We start from the raw sequence: 15,060 nt of genomic DNA on the forward strand, positions 1-15,060 counted from the left end.
GGGAATATTAGTTCCTCAAAAAATAGGCATAAATTACCACATGTGTTCGTTCTAAAATTAAAGTGCAAGTGCTTTTTTAGAGAATTCACAATCTGAGAGCGTATCTCCGGTGTTTTTGTAAGTGCCCTTTCCAGTACTTATTGGTCCTTGCAAAATTAAAAAGTGCTAGTGCAGCTTTACTTTTTCATACTATGCATTTCCAAAAAAGACAAAAAATTCATCATGGAACGGAAAAAACAATCGATATAATTTACCCACAATAAAAACTTCGTATCAATAAGGAAGGGGATTTACCCCTATGAAAAAGTACTTGTGCTTATGTAAACCATGATATACGAAAACGTGCTTATGTAAACCTTGATAATTTCTCAACGTAAACAATTCACTCTTTTCCAATACAGTACTCTATTGATAAATAAAGTGCAAGTGCTTATGTAAACTACATTCCTATCTCTCGTAGTAAACATTTCCACTCATTACCTATTCACAATTCCGTTTCATATCAGTGCAAAAGAACAGTTCTATCATAAAGTGCAAATGCATAATAATTCCTAAAGTGCTTGAACTATATTGATGCCACTGGTCCAAAATGTGTTATGGCCATCTGTGATGTTTGGTGGACACCACTGGTATATGGTGGTCATGAAATGAAAAGAAAATTTATAAAGCGTGATAGCTACCCTGGGGCGTCCTAGCGCTAGCAGACTGACGCGTGCTGATGGAAGAAGAAAATTAATCAGAGTGAGAGAAAAGTAGAGTTTTTAGCTGCTTGCGAAAACAAAGCAGATTCGGTTCTGAGCGCAGATTGAGGGGGAGGGAGTTCCAAAGTTTTGAGGCGTTATAAGAAAAAGACCGGCCTCCACATCTGGATTTTTTAATCCTGGGGACTGTCACCAAAGAGGAGGATGATGATCTGAGATGTCTTGCAGGATTGTGTGGAGTGATCAAAGCGTGATTTATGGACGGGCCGGTTTTCCAGTAGGCTTGATGTGAAATACAGAGAGTCTTTAACTCAATTCTTCATCTCACAGGCAGCCAGTGGAGGGTCCTCAGACCGGATTTTATTGGGAGGCGCCAGGGAATTTGTAGAAGAGTCCGTGCCGCGGAGTTCTGCACAATCTGGAGAATGTTAAGAGTAAGTTGGGGGGCACCTAGGTACAAGGCATTTCCGAAGTCCAGTCTGGAAAGGACGAGACCCTGGACCATTATTTTCCTAGCCTCGAAGGGCAGTAAGGGAAGGATCTTCCTTATTAGCCTGAGTAGGCCGAAGCAGGTTGCCGATAGTTTGGTGGCTTGGGCATTCAGGTTGAGAGATTTATCGAGCCATATGCCGAGGCTCTTAATTTTTTCTTTAGGGGAGGGAGGCGGCCCTAGTGAGGGAGGCCAGAGTGACTTGAGAGCTAATGGGGAGAGGTTACCTAAAAACATTAGCTCGGTTTTATCACCGTTCAATTTAAGGTATGACCAGGTCATCCAGTTGGAGACTTCTTCCAGGCAGGTCCTGAGGTTGTCTGTATTTGTGTTTAGTTGGTTGAGGGATACCACTAGCTGGGTGTCGTCCGCGTATGTGATGATTTTGATTCCGAATGGACAGACTACCTCAGCTAGTGGACCCATATAGACATTAAACAATGTAGGGCTCAGGGACGAGCCCTGGGGGACACTGCAGGGAAGAGACTTGCTTGGGGAGGTGGAAGAGCCCTCAAATACTTGAAAAGAACGGTCGGTAAGGAACGATTCAAGCCAAGAAAGAGTCTTGCCCGAGATCCCGATATTAGCAAGCCGTGAGAGAAGTATGCGATGATTGACAGTGTGGAAAGCGGCACTGAGGTCCAGGAGGATTATGGCCGCTGATCCTCCCTGGTCCAAGATCTTCCGTGCCTCCTCCGTCACGGCCAATAGCGCAGTTTCTGTTCCATGCCTGGGGCGAAAGCCAGTTTGGGAGTCCTCGAGTAGATGGTTAGATTCGATGAAATCTACCAGAGTGGAATTGGCGTGCTTTTCCAGTATTTTGCTCATCCAATGGAGCAGGGAGATGGGCCTGTAGTTTTTTAACTTGGACTGATCGAGATTCGGTTTCTTTAGGAGGGCCTTAACCATCGCGCGTTTCCAGGGTGATGGAACTACACCTGTGACTAAAGAGGAGTTGAGTAAATTAAGTACTGTGGGGAGAATGTTATCGTTGACCATGTTCATAGAGCGAGGGGGGGGCCGGGTCATTAGGAGAGCTTGATTTGACCTGAAGTAGTATGGAATTTAATAGGGTGGGGTTCGGTGGCGGAAAGGATTGTAGGGTGACCGTAGGGTAGGTGTCAAAGATAGGAATAGTTATAGGTAGAGCAGTAGTGGGGGGGGGGATAAGCAGAATAAATAATTAGAATTTTGTTAGAGAAGGACTCCGCTAAGTCGTTACAGCGGGCTTGGGCGTTGCCCGGATCTAAGGGCTGCTCTGGGCGCTTTAGGAGGGTTTTTGCGATCCGATAAATTTCTTTTGGTTTGGAGGCCGCTGAGTTGATTTTTTCTGCGAAGTAAGCCCATTGGGCTGTTTTAATCTCCCTTTTATAGGCTCTGAGCATGGGTCTGTAATTGCTTTTATTGACGGGGGAGAAGTCTAATCTCCACTTCCTTTCAAGGCGTTTGTGTCATGCACGCACCTGATATGTCTCAGAAGTGTCCTGGATCCACGAGGCTAAACACCCTGTCTTCCCCCCGTCACCTCCCGGGAGTCAGGAATGAACGCTAACACCCGAAATGTAATGAAGGGGAACACAGGGGAACAAAACAAGGGTAAGAAGGGAAACAAAAAGGATGGTTCTCCACCGGTCTTCTTCCACTCAGAGAATAGTCTATTCTTCTGTTTATGGCTCTGCAGTGAGATATAAGAAAAGTAAGTGAGAACTATTCCCTCCCTCTGTAACCCTATTACAATAAGTGTCATATACTAAATAGTACCTTGTGGAATAATGGGGAGAACAATAAGGTAACCAAGATGTCTGGAACGCTGTATTTTGACTTAATAGGGCTGGTGAGGGCTTAATGTAAGCTGCAACACAAAGAACACAACATATAACTCTTGCACTACACCCCACCAGGGTATCTCTGTTAGGACAAGCACTCACCACTATAATCATGTAAGTGCTCCTTAACTTCTCTCCAAACCCATATGATTAGACAGCTAGGATTCTATCAATCTGTAGAATCACTCAAAAGACCGTACAAAATCCCCAGATAACAGCTCAAGAGAATCAGTGACCAAGCTCCAATGATCGCCGCTATTATCTCAGCGGTGAACGAGCATAACGTAAAACAAGAACAGAACAGAACAAAAAACTCCTGGAAGCAAGCCGCTTCTAAAGGATACCAAACTCCGGAACGGACCGCAAAATACCGTAAGGGACGAACTCCAATCGCCACGAACAGCTAGCTCCTCGGACGCCACAAACACAACCCGGAACGAGTAGGAGAACACACACTGGCTACAACGCGAAGCACTTCCGTCAGGTTCGAGGCGGGCTTAAGAGCTGAAACGCTACACTTCTGCGCATGCGCGGTAACGACGCATGCGCCAAAAAACTCATGTAAGTAATTTTGCCAACCATTGCCAACCACGTGTGAAACGGCAAAGTTACAGAGCTGAAACAAGTAACGGCGTCCAAGTCTATGTGTTGACCAGCGTACCACTGCCATGTACACGACAGGCATGACAGTTTGCCCTTGGATTTTAGTTCCCGGAGTACGGGAGAGTACCAAGGGGCCGTTTTGGAGCTCCGCTTAGATTCCGTGCGGCTTAGAGGGAGTACAGAGTCAAGGGATTTGGAGATCCAGCGGTTAAAATCCTCATTTGCTGAGGTGGGGTCTGAGTTGTTAGGGGGTGTAGTGTTATCCAGGGTCAACCGCCAGTCATCCAAAGCCAATTTGGACCAATTCATATGAAGAGAGCTGTTGGCTTGTGACGGGGGAGGTGGATTAGGGATCGTCCAGGTGAGGGGAATTAAATAATGATCTGACCATGGGATAGGGGAAGGGGTATGGACAGCCAGTTCCGGACAATTGCTAAAGATGGGATCAAGAAGGTGACCTTTCGAGTGGGTTGGATTAGCTACTAGCTGGATCAGCTGTAGGGCAGCTAGACTGGCAAGGAAGTGCCGAGCGGTAGGGTTGGTAAGGTCGTAACTGGTGTATGACTGTGATACATGGGCACATACAGTAGGGTCTTTCCTACTGGCCAGTAAAGCAAGTATATATGTATTTTCAATATATGTATTGAAAATTGTGATGGCAGACAAGGGCTACTGGGCCCCAAAAAAGGTAGCTGAGGCTGTTTGCCACTGGTGTCTTGTAGTCTCTCCTACTATGGCTCTTCAACTGGGTCCGGTACATCCTTTCTGCTGTTGACTGTTAGGGTAGTGACTTCTCATGGAGGTAGTGAAAGGGGCATAAGTTCAGTACTCAACAGTCAACCAACTGATGCAATAACATATTGTACAACTCAGTGCTTATCTTTTAGTTCAAATAAAATGCTTACTCTTACAGCAAATTACATACCACACATGCCATTATGATACTCAGTTGGAGAGTTTTTATTCTTACTTATGATCTTCTGTTCGGTGGTAGACACCTTCCAGGGCCCTTTCTCCAAAGTTGGAGTATTCTGCTGTTTAAAGCTGCCGTGTGTAACTTGGGTACATGTGCAGTTCTTGGTACCATAGATGCATAAATCCGTTCAATTAGCTTTCACCAAATGGAGTTCACTGGGGTGAAAACTTTATACAGCAAAGTTCTCTATGTTTTTCAATCTATTGTTCCACTCAGAGTTAGACCTCACTTTTACCTGCTCACTTGGCAATGCAGTGTTGGTGATGTGCATAGGTGCATTCAGTAATCCCACTCCATTGGTTGTGTTTCTGTAACTCTGCCGACCTCACAGAATATGAGCGACTGGCTGGAATCAGCAGGACAGACTCCCATGATGGTACTTGTGTTTGGCCTCACAGGCTGGGGGCATATGTGCCCTTATTTATTGTAGGTTGTCCATATGAGTGCCTCTTCTGTAGTTGTGGCTTCAGGCTGATTAGGGCTTCCACATTGGTGATGGAGAGGGATCTTTGATCTACTGTCAGCTGTGGCAGCAGCAATCTCTGGGGCACACACAATGACAGTTGGCACTAAAACTTCACAGGAGAACCGTTCAGGGAAAACTAGGGCCAGAGTTTTCAAAATTTCATGCAACACACCGCAGAAAGACACTTTGCATCACTGCGTGAAAGGGAGAGGGCAAGGATGCACCATATTGGACGTTGTATTGTGCGTTTCTGTCCTTTCCTTGTGATTGTGCACAATGGGCTCCCTTGCGTCAACCCGGTTACCCTTGCACCATGGTGCAAGGGTGTCTGCATTGCAGGAAGAACTGTTTTTGCACAGGAAAGGGCACCTTCCTGCAAAACATGATCTTCTGAGGCGTTTCCTCTTTCTATGTGTGCTGCAGTATGCAGAAATGTAGAAATAGAAAACACGTTAAAATAAAGATATTTCTCCCTTTTACACCTCCCCTGGGATGGTGTAGCATTTTGACTCATTCCCAGGTCTACTACTACTGGTAAATCTGGGAATGCTCCAAAATCCATGGGTGGATTCATAAGAACACTCACGCTCCACCCATGGAACACCTCCGTGGAGCAGAGTAACATAAGCCAGTAACTTTTGCTGCCTTGCGTTACTCCAGATTTACCAAGCACCCCAAGGCCACTCAAGGTGGCCTTGTGTTGCTTGGAAAATCTGACTTTAGTGTTGTGTTGCCCTTGCATTACCCTGTGTGACGCAAGTGCAATGCAGCACAATGATAAATCTGACCAAGGAGACAATGGTTACCTGGCTTTTTGACCTTTTGGCAGTCAGCTTCCTCTTCATACCAAGAACATGCTGTTTTCTTCCCCCGGAGAGTCTTTCCTCCTTCAGGGCCAGACATAGTGGTTCACACTTTCAGTAGGTAGGCAGGCTTTTAGGCTCTAGGCAGATCCTATACCTCTTCAGCACATAGAACAGACTTCAGGTAATGCCCCCACACCTCTGCGACACTGTTTGTCATGCAGAAATCATCCCTGGTCACACACTAGTCCTTGGAATACACTGCGGAGAACCATTTCCCTGTATATTCATAACTTGGAACTGGAACAAATTGGGGTGTTTGATACTTGTATGCTTGTTTTCCAGACAGGTGCACTGTCTAGAGTTTCAGAACAGGTTTGTGTTCATTAACCTTCAAATATCTTTTGGCTGTGTCTCAGCTACAAGGTGATGGCTATCACGCCAATTAGCAATTATGCTGGCTTCAAGAAGGAGTATTCCAAACAAGGACATGATGAAATGTGAGATCTCTGCACTTGACTGTCATCAGCCTTCTTGAAGCAGTAAACAGGGACAGATAAAAGGGCAGGCCCTGTTTAGAAATTGTCCTATTACTCCCCCCTACCATCTACCAAATGGCAGTGCTCAATAAGCGGTAATGAGCATCCTTTACCCAACAAGCATCTCATTGGATTTCTAATGGTATTTCTGTCTCCATGTTCCCTCACTTCAATATCTGGATCTTCACCTTCCAGTCTCCGGAATACATCTTATACCATGCTAAACCAGCATCCATCCAAGTTCTACCCCACTGGACCCAGGAATCAGACTCTTACCACACACAGAGTTCTATTACCACACCACCACTGCACCTACACACACTCAACACACCCACATAGGATAGTGGCCCCATTGATATTAAAGCAGAGCATTACATGGGAGGTGTCAGAAGATCATGCCGTCTGATTCTACTAAAGATTAACAAAACTTGGTACACTGCCACCAATGCTTTATGTGACTTGCCCAGGGCATTGACAGTTGTCCTATGCCTAGTACGAGGGCACACTTGGCGTGCACTTGCTGATTACACATGTTCTAGGCCTCACTTTACAGAGACAAGATTGGTATGAAGGCAGGGCCAAACACAAAGTCAGAATACCAGTTTCACATGTAGTCGCCCCCTGAGGGCATTGTTACATACCCATTTACCATGCTGGTGACATTCCCATCCCATACAAATAATAAACTAGTATCTGGAGATTAAATATGTGGATTTGCTACAAAGTAAAAGCTAATTTTTGAGTGACAAGAAATGCATTTTACAATTATATAAGGAGTCCTTAAATGATAATTAATATATTTAGCCAAAATGAAAAACTTGCCATTGTCAAGTAATGCTTGTTTTCTTGGAAAAGAGCCAGCTGTTGGTTCATGATAACATTATTGCATTTCCAATGAATACTAAGAGCAGAAGATTGAGTGAGGATTCATGGTGAGTTGGTGATGTATTGCTGATGGTATTTCCTTGGTGCTATTTGATGCTATGGCTGTTGTTTTTAGTACCATGCAAATGCTCTTCATCATCTGTATTCATAACAGTGTTTATGACATTATAATCAGTGCTGCTATACTGCCAACGCCTGCAAGATTAGTGTAACGGTAACGATATTTCTGCTTTGTGAACCTGAAATGTCCCTGTAACCTAAGCGATAACTCTTGGTTCCGAGTAAATGAGATCTGTGTAATCTGATGGATAGCCTAGAAGTCCACTTATTCAGCATAACCTTTTATGTTTCCACACTGCCACCATAAATAGATACTCTGTAATAATCTATGACTGCAAATCTGCTCGGAAGGCAGTGTGGGAATATGAACAGAGATAAAAGAAAGAAATGAAGGAAAGTGAAAAAATGTGCCAGACCCATTTTAAAAATTATAGGTGTTCCTGCTAATGGGCAGTTCAGGTTATTTGAACTGCTTTAAAACTCTGGGCCTTACAAGGCATTGTTGTGGACTGTAAAATTCTCCACTCTACTGCAAGTTTGTAACGTGCAGGGGAGAGGACATCCCAAAAGCCACCGAAGAGAATGTGACTTATCTAACACATGACAAAAGTGTTGCAATATTTCATATTGACAGCTTAAGAACGCATGGCTTTTTTTCAAACTGAAAATGTGCTCTAAATTGCACCATGTACCAGAAATGTTCAAACTTTTCTTGGAAACAATCATCAGAACCCCTTTAGGGAATTTCAGCTTCCGTAGAAATCTCTCAAGTCTCTCAATGGTATTTAAATATACAATATTTCATGAATGTCCACACAACACTTCCTGAAAAACCTAGGGGCATATTATCAAGCATTGAGTTAAAATTATCGCAGCTTTAGCGGCAGGAAACTGCCGCTAAAGCGGCGATAATGGACTTGATAATATGCCCTTGAAAGTTCCAATAGAAGCCCATGTTGACACCAGAACATGGGCTTCAATTGGAATTCTCAAGGGCATATTATCAAGCCCATTATCGCCACTATAGCGGCAGTTTTCTGCCGCTAAAGCGGCAATAATTTTAACTCTGTTTCTTGATAATATGCCCCCTATAGGTTATGTCAGATTCTTTTCACACACTGAGCAGTGAAATTCACCTATTGACCTTCTTGTTCTAAATGTTTACTCAAGGCATGACCATCCAACCAAACCTTACCACGGAGTACCGGTCTAGCTTGCTACAATCACTCACCCAAGCTCTAAAACCTTCTCTCAGACATAGAATATGCAAGGTGCAGCTTGCAGTCATGCTAGCATTCAATAAGCATTGTATTGTATTGCATTTCACTAAATTGTTCCACACATATATTGCTTCATACCACTGACAATGCTATGAAGTCTTCCAATATTGCTTGGTTTCCTGGGTTCCCTTTTTGAGTGTGTAGTTGGAAGTGTGTTGGATATACAATGTTCTATATGGGAGATGGTCGAAGAGGTGTGTTAGATTTGCTTTAAACATGGTGTGGCATTTGTTGTTGCACAAAAGCATCAAGTATTGTGGACACTGGAGAACATATCCATTTATGGCTTAATGTAAGAAATGGGGTTGTTTGTTAAGGGAGTGACTACCCAGCTTAAGCATAAAACACAATTCTTGTCAGTGTGAACTGCTTAAGTCACTAAATTAACCGGAGGTTTATCCACTTGTAGCTATGTCACAAAGCAGAGAAGCTTCACTTAGAAGCAAAGTGTAGAGTATTTATGCAGTACCAAAATAGTAATGAAGTCAAAACACAACACAAGAAAAATCAACAAACCAATGTGGAAAAATAAAGTCAATTGTATTAAATAAAATGACATAAAAATGGCAAAGGTCCAATTAGAGGACCTGGATTTATGAATTTTAAAAGTTTCAAATAAAAATATCACCAGATAGCATTTAGAGCCAACCGTGGTCAACTGGTGGTGGTAGGCCGGGACGGAGGTTCAATTTGAAGCTGACCATGTTGGAGTGAGTGGTGGATATAGGGTTCCAGTTTGACCTGTTCGGAAGTGTTACCTTGAGACTTAGGGGCATATTTATGGACTAGTGGTGCATGTTACCTTGCTGCGCTGCAATGCGTCACTGCAAAAGGGCAGGAATGCGCTATATTTAAGGGACACCTTCCTGCACAAAAACAATCCAGAGAGGCATTTTTCTCTTTCTTTGTGTGCTGTGGAATACAGCACACATAGAAAGAGGACGTAACAAGAAAAAGATATGGTACTGGGGATGCCTCATTTATGCATGGCACCGGCTTACTATACACATATTTCCAGCATTTATTTTCTGAAAAAAATCCCACAGTGACCCTCTCAGCCTAAATCCAAGATGGTGAAACACTTCTCCCCATGTGCACAGAAGTGTGGCCAGGTAAATAATCAACCCCTACTCTGAGGTCACTTCAAACCAGTCCGGGTGGCATCCCCCTCTTCATTGGGACATGAGCTTGTGTGACTGGGGAAGCAAAGGAAGGGACCTGTGGTGGTTTCATGTGACACCTGCTCGTGACAAGGGAGTTCTATTTGAAGTAAACTATGTTAATAGTCACTGCCCAAATTGTCATCCTCCCAAAGGAACAGATAATACCACGCCACACCCAGGAAGTTGTCGTTTCTTTGGGAGCAATTTTACCACTTCTTTCAGGGCTTACATGCTGAATGGTCTTCGATCAGTTTCTTCATCATGGTCGAACTTGGCGTTTATATTATTTAGCAGGTTTCCTGTGCCATTTTCAGATAACATGTCTTGGTGTCCTTGGTCACAGTTGCAACTATAAGGGTGTACCATTGTGACTGTTAGAACTGGGATTTCTGGGTCGCTAAGGCTTGTGCCAAAACCCGGCAGAAACCACCACTCTAGTCAGGGCCAGGGAGTTACACACAAGATAATCCCTGATCACCCCCTTAGTAGCTTGGCACGAGCAGTCAGGCTAATCCCGGAGGCAATGTGTAAAGCATTTGCACAACACACACACACAGCAGCAACACACTAGGCGCACCACAAAAAGGAACTCCACACAAGGTTATATATAAAAATAGCCTTTGTATTACCATAAACACATTAGATCATAATCACACAGATACACCGTGCCAACTGGCACTGGGCAGTATTTACAGGGGATTATATACACAGGACAGGGCCACAGGGGCCACCGTCAGAAATAGCACTTAGTAGAAATAGCGCTTAGTAGAAATAGCACTTAGAATAACTGTAACACAAAATAACTCTTGTAGAACACAACCTGCTAAACCACTGGTAAAAGGTAGGTGCACACTACACAATACCAATCACCATAGGCATAGATCACGCAGGGAACCATAAACTCACTAGCATAAACTATGCTAGGTAAAACAACCTCCTATGCATGAAAACACAGTTAGAGGTATCACAGGCATAAAGGCATTGCACATTAGGCATAAATCACATTTAGGCAATTATCATCACAAACCCAAATCACCTTGCGCAGAATCACAGAAGTTACTGACCCCAGGCCCACTGGCCTTCCATGGGGCTCAAACGTCCCGTAGTCCCAAAAGTCAGGGCAGGCTGCGCAGGGTGCAAACAGAAGAGTGCATCAGAGTTTAGGGCCTAAACGTGGCAGCTGCCCACTACTTGCTGGACAGAGTGTGTAATCCCAAAGACCATGTCCCCTAGAAAAATGAGGAACCTAAAAGGTGCAGCTGCCCACTACTTGCTGGGCAGCTGTGAGGTAGAAATGCGGCCTGGGCTCTCAGTAGCCCTTTAAATAAATGTGCCAAACGTTGGAGCCATCTGGCTCTGAAACTAAATGTCCCCAAGCACTGGGGAAAGGCCACGGGCCGCTCTGGGGCTCTGAAAATAAAGCGGTCACCTGTTGGAGCCACTCAGGGCTCCTAGAAAGAACATGGCCCCCAAGCCCTCCCGGGGACTTCAAAACAAATGGCCCCCCAACGAAGTTGGAGCCCCGGGGATCTGAAAATATGCCCCCAACCGTTGGAACGCACTCGCACCTTTAAACAGATAAAAAGAACTTGCCCCCGCAAGAACAAAGAGAGCGGCCACAGCTGTGCCGGTGAGCCCCACTCGGGGGACTCTCAATTTGCAGGAGGAAAGGTGGTCTGCCAATGTGGGAGTGGCCTGCAATGGCGGGCCCGCTCAGGAGGAAGGCAGGGTCACTCTGCCCTACCCGGTGACAATCCTGCACCCACGGAGCCCCCCAGCCTGTTTCAACTTACCGGGTGACTTCTTCTGGTGGGGCTCCTCTAGCAGGCGGCAGGATCTCCGGTCTCCCTCACTTCAGCTGCGGGGCTCTCCCTTCACTAGGGGAGCCTCAGGTGAGGACGTCGACTCTGTCTCCTTGGGGTTTTGGCGGGGCGGGGCTCCCCTCGCTCACATGGGAGCCCCGACGTCAGGCAGGCAATTGCTTGGACCTTGCTGGAGCTGCAGGGCTCTCTCTCCAGACTCACGAGAGCCCCGCTCAGGCCGCCTCACACTGCGGGATTCTGTCTGCAGAGTCCCCGCGGCCCTTCTCCAGCCAAGGAGGTCCTGTGGAGCGTCTCCTCTCCCGGGGAGGCTCCAGCCGCAGCACGTCTTCCGGCTTCCTGGTCCTGGCTTCACTCCTCCGGCCGGGCTTGCCTCTGTTTACAGGAGCGCGGGGTGGGCTCCCGTCCGCTTCCTGTTTTCTTTACAGCACTTCCGGGTTGCCGCGGGCAGTGCGGCGGCCCTCCCAGTCACTGCAAGCAGTGATGTCATAAGTGATGTCACTGACCATGTCATGAATGATGTAATATGTGACATCATCAGCAGTGGATTGCGGGTGCGCGATATATAGTTAGTGCAACTAACTATATATGGAATTTCAATGGTTTTGTGTGAGTAAAATAAGGTTTTGTAAATGCTAATTCCTAACTATATATGGTCTATAACCTATGGTTTTTTCAGTGAATTTTCAAGGTTTTGTAAATGCTAATTCCTAACTATATATGGTCTATAACCTATGTTTTTTTCAGTGAATTTCATTGGTTTTTTAAAAGCTAATATCTGTAGCTGTAAAATGTATTCTTCTTTAAATCCAAAAATATATTTTATATGTTTATTAATAATTTTTTTTTTAATATTTTTTTTTCTTCGCGCCCGCTTCGCGAATCGGGAAGCTTCCCGTTAGCTCACCTTGATGCCGCGAAATAGTCCGCGAACCGGTAAACGTTCCTTTAGCGCAACTGCCGCATTAGAAAACAACATCGTGACGCCTCGCGTCCGCATGACGTTTCGCGTTGTCGCGTGATACGTCATATGACGTGCTACGTTAGCGTACCCGGAAGCGAACTGGTACGCGAAGCGAGGCGCGAAGCGCAGGTTCCCGGAAGCAAACCGGGAGGCGGCGCAAAGCGCGTAACGTAAACACAGCAGGTCATGTGACTTGGTAATAACACTTTTCATTGGTTCATTTCACTTTTGGTTTCCTAATGATGTAAGACTAGATCATGTAATCTAAAATTAACACTTTTCATTGGTTGAGAACTATTGTTTTTCCCAAATGATGAAAACCCCTCCTTCTTTCCTCACTCTGACTTTCATCTTTGTGAGAGAAAGACCCTTTGTTACCAGTGAGCAATGGCTTCTTTAGTAGCTTCAGCTGGTGCTTCCCCACCACCTCCACCACATCCAAGGAAGAGAGGACCACCTGCTGAAGTTATAATTCAGCAAGAAGAGGAAGAAGAGAAAGAGGAGGAAGAGCAGGAAGAGAGGCAGTTTTTGCCTGAGGAGCCCAGGAGGTCTCACCGGAAAGAAAACTTCATTTGGCAATTTTTTAAATTTCCCAAAGGCCAGAAAAAAGTAAATGCAAGATACGTAACTTGCCTTATATGTCAAGATAGACTGTCCAGAGGGACCGAGAAGAAATACAGTTACGGAAACTACACAATGCATCGCCATATGACTAAGTGGCATCCTAACAACTACAGTGCTGCACAGTTTCGTAACGAACTAGATAATCCCCCTATTATGGCCAGAAGATCTGTTGTACCGGAAGTGACGGGACCAGAGGGCAGGGAGATGGTGCCAAATATACAAATGAGATTTGGGGAAGTAAAACAAATCTGCGTACATTGCAATGGATTCATTTGCTACAGAGAAAGTAGCATCACTCTGATCAACAGAGCTATTGACAATCATGTTCAAGTTTGTCCGAAACGCCCCAAACAATAAATTCTTTTTTTTTGTTGCTCCTGTTGAGCCCTTTACAATGAATCGTTTTCGTTCCCCCCCCCAAAAAAACCAAAAAAAATATAAAACCGTTCAGAAAAATTCAAAAAAAGTAAAAAAATGTTCAGAAAAATAATAAAAAATATATAAAAAAACAATAAAAAAAAAGTTCTTTTCAGAACTACCTCCCCGTTATAAAAAAATTGGTAGAATATTTGGAACTCTGCCAACCTATATTTCTCTTGGTTCGCTTCCCCTCGCCGGTACGCGAACCGGGAGCGAACCCCAAAATGTTTTTTAAAAAAAAGAACAGTAAGTATAAGGGAAGGAAACAGACAGTTATGTTAAAAGAAAGACAGCTATAGGGGAGTAAACTAGAGATACTGTTACCCGTAATCCACTGCTGATGATGTCACATATTACATCATTCATGACATGGTCAGTGACATCATCAGCAGAGGATTGCGGGTAACAGCATCCCTAGTTTACTCCCTATAGCTGTCTTTCTTTTAACATAACTGTCTGTTTCCTTCCCTTATACTTACTGTTCTTTTTAAAAAAAAAATTTTAGATCAGTCAGAAACAGTGAAAGTAATAGAGACAGAGTGAGTGACCAAGAGTGAAGAAGTATGAGAAGAGAGGGACTAAGAAAAATAGTCAAGGAGTAGAGTAATTAAGTAATAGAGAAAGGAATGAGGGAAGTAGCAAAGGCAGGAAAGTGATTCTTAAAGAAATGAAGCAGTGGAACTAATAGAAGTTAAATGTGATAGAAATATAACGAAAAGAGTACAAAACATTTACCTTATAATTGTCGTTAAGTTAGTCATTTGTTCTTTTTATACTTTCAATCTGTGAAAGAGAGAACAAACATTTGAAAAATATTAAAACATGTTTTTAATAAATTAGAAAAGACAAGGGAAAAGATTGAAGGACAAATAGTTTTTCAAGAACTTTGACACTTACAGAAGCCTCTGCTTCTCCATGCCCCTACACAGTCCTAAAAATATACATTTTAAACTAACAGTATCTTGATGCAGATGAAGTGAGTCCTATCTTGCAACATTGTGCATCTTTTGCATGACTGCTGCATCGGTTTCATGTGGCATTGTTTTTTTACAGCATGACACATCTGCCTAGATTCATCATTTTATAATTTTGTCGCCTCATAGCAAATCTTTTCAACCGCGACTGCGTCACAAAAGTGACTCACAGTGGCCCAAAAGAGGCATGCACCTATCATAAATCTGTCCCTAACATGTTAAATAATTGATTCAGGATGACAATAAGGTGTGGCCTATCCAGAGGTTTGTTTAAGGTGAGGCCTACTCAGGGTTGCAGATCAAATTTACACTTATTGAAGAATACAGAGGAGATAATACATGTGAACGCCTACTAATGAAGTAAGTCATGTCCACTTCACTCTTGAACAAAGGCTAGACCTCTTCTGTGTCCGTGGACAGACCTAAACTTCATCTGCACAATGTCATTCGTAAACTTAGGAAACAC

Source organism: Lissotriton helveticus, chromosome 10 (genome assembly GCF_964261635.1).
Source record: "Lissotriton helveticus chromosome 10, aLisHel1.1, whole genome shotgun sequence".
NCBI lineage: Eukaryota > Metazoa > Chordata > Amphibia > Caudata > Salamandridae > Lissotriton > Lissotriton helveticus.